The following is a 7,500-nucleotide window of genomic DNA, read 5'->3' as shown; positions in this document are numbered from 1 at the left end:
TGTTACAGACCTGCTGTTTGAGCCAATCCTCAGCGTCTCCTGTCTCATGAAGGGGGTTTCCGAGGGCCAGCATCAGGGGCTGTGGGTGATGGAGGGGTTCAACTTCTCCGTGGACTGCTCCGTCCAGCCACAGTACCCAGGAGGCTCCTTCCAGCTCACCTTCACTGGAGCCAACGCCACACACAGCTACACCCAGACAGCTGTCAATCACTCTGCACACTTCCTGTTTCCTGCCGCTGACCACGCCCACCACCAAGGAAACTACACCTGTGTTTATCACGCCACTGTGTTCGGCCATAACTTCACCTCCGAGAGCAACTTCCTCTCTCTCACTGTAGAAGGTATCTATCTATCTATCTGTCTGTCTGTCTGTCTGTCTGTCTAAGTCATGTGAGTTTGTTTCCGACATGATGTAATGTATTATTAATCATCATATTTCTCTCCCACAGCCTCTCCTCTGAAGCAGAGAGTCATCAGAATGACGGTGTTGATGATCATTCTGTGTGGACTGTTCATCTTCCAATATTTCTTCTGGAAGAGGAGGGTAAATATACTTGTCTTTCATTCAACCACAATCCTTAACCTTAGAACACTAAACCCTAGCTTTCACCCTAGACCCTAGAACTCTAAACCCTAGCTTTCACCCTAGAGCCTAGAACACTAAACCCTTTCACCCTAGAGCCTAGAACACTAAACCCTTTCACCCTAGAGCCTAGAACACTAAACCCTTTCACCCTAGAGCCTAGAACACTAAACCCTTTCACCCTAGAGCCTAGAACACTAAACCCTTTCACCCTAGAGCCAGTGTAAACTACACTGATCCAGACTTGTGTGATCCAGTTCAGTCAAAGTGTGCTGCTGCTGCTGTGTGTCTCCCAGGCCGCCAGGATGCAGCGTGTAGACGTGGAGAACGTGGAGATGGACTCCAGCGCTGACGCCAGACTCAGTGAAGAAGAAGAAGAAGAAGGAGAAGAAGAAGAAGAAGAAGAAGAAGAAGAAGAAGAAGAAGACGGCTGCGAGGAGCCAGACGAGCTTCTGGAATGATCTCAGCTCATTAGGAGACTACGAGGAGCGTCTGGAATGTTCTGAGACGGGGCGGCGGTGGTTCAGGGGTAGAGTGGCCGGATGGTAACCGCAAGGTTGCCAGTTCAAACCCTGTGGGCTCCCCCAGAGTTACTGTCAAATTGTCCTTGAGCAAGACTCTGAACCCCTGATTGCTCGTGATGTGCAGGTTGGTGCCTTGCATGGTTTCCTCCACCATCGGTGTATGAATGTGTGTGTGAATGGGTGAATGTAATGCACAATCTATATAAAGCGCCTTGGATAAAGGCGCTATATATATATGCACCATTTAAAACAATATGTCACCATTTTTGTCCAGTCACTCTGTTGTTGCGTTCACACGGGCAGATGAAACAATGAAGTCTACCGTTCATTGTCAATGTAATCTATGCAGCGCCATGACGTTGTTACAATGTAATCTATGCAGCGCCATTACGTTGTTACAATGTAATCTATGCAGCGCCATGACGTTGTTACAATGTAATCTATGCAGCGCCATTACGTTGTTACAATGTAATCTATGCAGCGCCATGACATTGTTACAACGGGCGGCGGTGGCTCAGGGGTAGAGTGCCTGGATGGTAACCGTAAGGTTGCCAGTTCAAACCCGGGCTCCCCCAGAGTTACTGTCGAAGTGTCCTTGAGCAAGACACTGAACCCCTAATTGCTCCCGATGTGCTAGTTGGTGCCTTGCATGGTTTCCGCTGCCATCGGTGTATGAATGGGTGAATGTAATGCACAATCTCTGTAAAGCGCCTTGGATAAAGGCGCTATATAAATGCACCATTTAATCTATGCAGCGCCATTACGTTGTTACAATGTAATCTATGCAGCGCCATGACGTTGCAAAGATAGTCTACCATTCATTGTCAATGGAAGGGGGGGGGGTTCCACTCCAAATCACTGAATGCTCCTTTAATGTACAACAGTACTGACATCAACACATTCTTAAAGCAGCTACCAAAGTAAAAGCTCTGGATGTGTTCATTCTTAAAGCAGCTACCAAAGTAAAAGCTCTGGATGTTTTCATTCTTAAAGCAGCTACCAAAGTAAAAGCTCTGGATGTTTTCATTCTTGAAGCAGCTACCAAAGTAAAAGCTCTGGATGTTTTCATTCTTAAAGCAGCTACCAAAGTAAAAGCTCTGGATGTTTTCATTCTTAAAGCAGCTACCAAAGTAAAAGCTCTGGATGTGTTCATTCTTAAAGCAGCTAACAAGTAAAAGCTCTGGATGTTTTCATTCAGAAAAGCAGCTACCAAAGTAAAAGCTCTGGATGTGTTCAAACTGGCATCACAACATTCTTAGAGCAGCTACCAAAATAAAATCTCTGGGTGTTTTTAAACTGTTTTGGAAACGGCAGACATGATAACAAAGATCTGCTATTATTGAAGATATAAAATATGAATTGGTTAATGTATGTTAATGTTTGGTAAGTATTGTAATATTGACATACTCAATAACCTACCTCCTAACCTACATCTAAATTGTGTAAAACAATAAAGAAAAAATAAATCAGTCAGGAGGTAACAGGGGGTGCATGGGGGGGGGGGGGTGTGCTTGCATGGCCCCTCGTCGCAGAGATCGCCTTTTTTAAATATAAATTGATTACGGTTCAAAACTGTTCTGTAAGCGCCCGTAGCACTCCGGTTCCGGTGCGATGGGAAATATAAAAAATATAAAAAAATAAAGTGAAAATTCCGCTAGCTTATGCTGTCATTGAGTTGCAAGGATCGTTCCAGGATTAGTTCTGATGTAATGTTGTGTTCACACTGAGAACAACCAGGATTAGTTCTGATGTAATGTTGTTTTCACACTGAGAACAACCAGGAGTAGTTCTGATGTAATGTTGTGTTCACACTGAGAACAACCAGGATTAGTTCTGATGTAATTTTGTTGTGTTCACACTGAGAACAACCAGGATTAGTTCTGATGTAATGTTGTGTTCACACTGAGAACAACCAGGATTAGTTCTGATGTAATGTTGTGTTCACACTGAGAACAACCAGGATTAGTTCTGATGTAATGTTGTTGTGTTCACACTGAGAACAACCAGGATTAGTTCTGATGTAATGTTGTGTTCACACTGAGAACAACCAGGATTAGTTCTGATGTAATGTTGTGTTCACACTGAGAACAACCAGGATTAGTTCTGATGTAATGTTGTTGTGTTCACACTGAGAACAACCAGGATTTGTTCTGATGTAATGTTGTGTTCACACTGAGAACAACCAGGATTAGTTCTGATGTAATGTTGTGTTCACACTGAGAACAACCAGGATTAGTTCTGATGTAATGTTGTTGTGTTCACACTGAGAACAACCAGGATTAGTTCTGATGTAATGTTGTGTTCACACTGAGAACAACCAGGATTAGTTCTGATCAAATGAACCATTTTGTACTTTTTGTATTGTTGCTTTTTTTTTACATGGTCTGTGAGCTCAGTTAAAGCTGCAATCCACACGTTTTATGTCCAACTCAGGATTTAAACACAGATATGGACGTGTTTAAAGGTATATTCAGTGATTTCACTTAATTCAAATATCACTTATTTTTTTGTTTTGTTGTGATAATCCTCTCTACTATAGAGTGTGCTGACCATATAAGGAGTTCCTCCCTGTCCCCAGTTAACCCCTGGGGGTCAAAAAACCGTAGGTTTCGTTTTTGGCTCTCTATCCTGATTGGATGAAAGGCTTAGGTCCCTGCAGCCAAAAATGAAACCTAAGGTTTTTTGAGTGAAATCACTGAATATACCTTTAATGTAGTATTATTGTATATGTATACATTAAACTGTACTGTGTTGACGTGTACTATGTAGTGTACATCATACAGTAGCATACACATGGTTAAAATAAAACTTGAATTACAATACGTTGTGGATTACAGCTTCAAGAAGCAGTTTGTATGTGATATATTTTCTTATCTCTATGATGTTTACTTTGTGTAATTAAACATTATGTTTTTAGATTATTACAGCTTCAAGAAGCAGTTTGTATGTGATATATTTTCTTATCTCTATGATGTTTACTTGTGTAATTAAACATTATGTTTTTAGATGATTACAGCTTCAAGAAGCAGTTTGTATATCGTTGCTGTCGGGAGGAAAACACCTAACTCCATGTTTTGAGGTTTTTGGTCAGTGCTATTGAACACACTTCACGTCTGTGTGTTGTTTCAAAAATATTGAACCAATGAAAAGTAGTAAAAAAAACACTTTGGACAAAACCTCTGAACTCCATTTGACCCTCAAACTGTCTGCCAAAGCAGCTAACTCATGGAAGTAATTGACAATATATTATTTAGTCACAACACCAACTTGCATTGCTTTGTTTTCAAAATATAAGGTTTTCTTAAAAAAGAAAATCCTGAAAAGTTTGGAGTTAGATGGTTTCTTCCCGACAGCAGAGATATTAGATTTATATTATATATTTTCTAATCTCTACGATGTAACTTGTGTACTTAAATATTGTGATGTTTTTAGATGATTAGTATGCTAATTAGAGAAGGTGAGTGGACATGTTTAAATCAGTGGTTCTCAAACTTGTTTCCTTTTTGATGCATTTAGGCCACAGAGCCTCCGTAACTCTGAGAGTGTACGGGTCCATTTGGTTCCATTTGGCACAGTGTGTACGGGTCCATTTGGGAGAGACAGCGAAATGCCTTCACGACTGACGACCTATGTCGCGACGTATATTTTTCCGTCGCAACGTATATTCGAGTACGTCCTGGCGTAAATATCAATTCGTCCCGGCAGAACGGACTCGTCGCGGCTATATCTACCCGTTTGCGACCTAGTAGTTTGACTATTCTTTTACGTCGCGACAGAACGGGACACGTCACGGCTATATCTACCCTTCTCGACGTAAAAGGTAATTCGTTGTGGCGTGTGTGGACTCGTCGCAACAGAACGGAACTCGTCGCGGCTATATCTACCCGTTTGCGACGTAATGGTTGACTTTGTTATATGCCCGGTGCGCGGTGCCCTGCGCGGTGCCCTGCGCTGCCCTACGCCCACCGCGTGCACCTTGCCGGTCCGCCCTGCGCCCTGTGGCCTGGCACGTGTGCACGTGTGCCAGGCCACCGCGTGCACCATGCCGGTCCGTGGAGCCCTTCGCCGTCCCCAGGCGACCCTGCGTTCCAGAGCTGTCACATGCCCACCGAAAATAGCAGATCTACCAGCTCCTCTCCTACATACGGGATGGCCCGACCCGCGTCTGTGGACCCCTGGGGGGGTGTGTGTGTGAGCGTCTGAGCTCCTATCTGTGTGCCTCCCCCCCCCCCCCCCCCACCCCATGTGGACCCTTGCAGGGGGGGGGTCGGGGGGTCCCCCTATGCACTTTGTGTAGATGCTGCGTATCGCCTCATACTGAAAAAATTACTATTTTACGCACAGCGCAAGGCAATATGTGATTACGATCGTCCTTCTGGGGGGGGGGGGGGGGGGCTGGCCTACACAATAGATAACCTACCCTGGCCAACACAATAGATAACCTACAAGGACATATGAATTTAATTTATATACACGGCTATATTAATTTAGCCGATCATCAAAGCTCACCGCGCTCGTATAGCGCATTGACTGTCTGTCTGTCTGTCTGTCTGTCTGTCTGTCTGTCTGTCTGTCTGTCTGTCTGTCTGTGTCTCAATGACTTGCCTTAGGCGGATAATATAGACTACAAGTACTTTATTAAAGTAAAGTAAAAGAGTGAGTTATCATTGCGTTCTCTGCGTCGTAGCGCATGCAGATAGGCAGATAGGGGGGGGGGGGGCAGTTCTATAGGCAAGGGCAGAAGGTTCCTATAACGACAGTGGGTGCGTGCCCACCTTAGAGTAGCCTATATATTTTAAGGCACCCGCCCCGCAACTTATTATTATTGGCTTATTATTTTGCCACCAGCGGAGTTGACGGTTGACGCCGTTGTCTAGTATAGACTATAGGCCTGTGCCAGGATGATTTTAAATAAATATGTCTCTGTCTCTGCGTCTCTAGAGCTATAACATATATATTGTAGCACACATCATGTGTGACACATGTGCACACACACACACACACACACACACACACACACACACACACACACACACACACACACACACACACACACACACACACACACACACACACACACACACACACACACACACACACACACACACCGAGTACTAAGTATAAGTAGCATATAGGGTACGGCTCTAAAAACATTAAATACTGCGGGAGCATTACACTAAACAAAGTTGGATTTGTACATTGCAGAAACGTAACATAACGTAAGTGTTCTTATTATTGTCCGTCTGGGTTTTATAATGCAGTGTGAGTCCGCTCCGCGATAGCCGATCTGCAAGCTCACAACGCGTTGCGCTGATTGACAGTGCACGTGCAGCAGCTACTGTATAGAATTATATTTAAGTAGGCTACTTTTTTGTGTGACGTCTGTGTGTTATTGACTTCTTGTTCCTTAATGTGCAGGTTTATCAGAGCGATATAGTGCAGCTGTGAGTGAGTAGGCCTATAGCTGCTGCTGCTGCGTCCGTGCACCAATAGAGCGACCGCGGCAGCGGCACGTATGCTTGAAATATTAAATAAAAATATGTTGGGCTTCCGGGCGTCCGTTTCTGGACTGTACCAACGGGCTTAGGGCCGGACGGTCCCTTAACTCCACGGGCCCCTATATTTTAGGCCCGTGCAGGGCTCTAGTGTGTGTGTGTGTGTGTGTGTGTGTGTGTGTGTGTGTGTGTGTGTGTGTGTGTGTGTGTGTGTGTGTGTGTGTGTGTGTGTGTGTGTGTGTGTGTGTGTGTGTGTGTGTGTCGCATGCGTGCGTAAAGTTAGTAGGCTATCAGAAGCAGCAACCATGCAGAGCTATACCAATCAGATTAAATAGGCTATATGCCTTAAACGTTTGACAAGCAATATTAAAAATACAAATCCACAAGCTCGAAAACCACCTGACGGGCCGCCCAAACGGGTCCGGGGACCCCCGGGCGGTACGGGTCACCGTGGACCCTTGGGGATCAAGGGGGGCCACGGGTGTCCACGTTTGCGGAGACGCTGCCTTCATATTAGCCTACTTAAATAACAAGCAGCTGATCTACAATTGACAATTTGACATGTCATTGCGTCGTATTCTGTCTTTCTTTCACGCACGCACGCACGCAGACATGTCACAGACCACCACATAACCATATTTGTATGGCCATATCGTTTATAGGCCTTATAGCTGAATAGCGCCGGCCGTCGGGGGTTCATTTGGTTCCAACCGTCCCATTATGGTCAACACTTATGATATGCTATTGCATTCTTCCAACTAAAGATTTAAATATTAATCTGAAAAAATGACATGGCACGGACTGGCTCAGAAAATCTCCCTGCATCATTATATCAAAACCAGGCCTATACTGAATGTAGGCAATTGAATTCCATGACTTTTGTTTCAATCAACTGAAC

This window comes from Protomyctophum parallelum, assembly GCF_964188405.1.
Source record: "Protomyctophum parallelum genome assembly, chromosome: 20".
In the NCBI taxonomy this organism is placed as follows: Eukaryota; Metazoa; Chordata; class Actinopteri; order Myctophiformes; family Myctophidae; genus Protomyctophum; species Protomyctophum parallelum.
The sequence above is the reverse complement of the archived record's forward strand: the minus strand, read 5'-3'. Positions refer to the sequence as shown.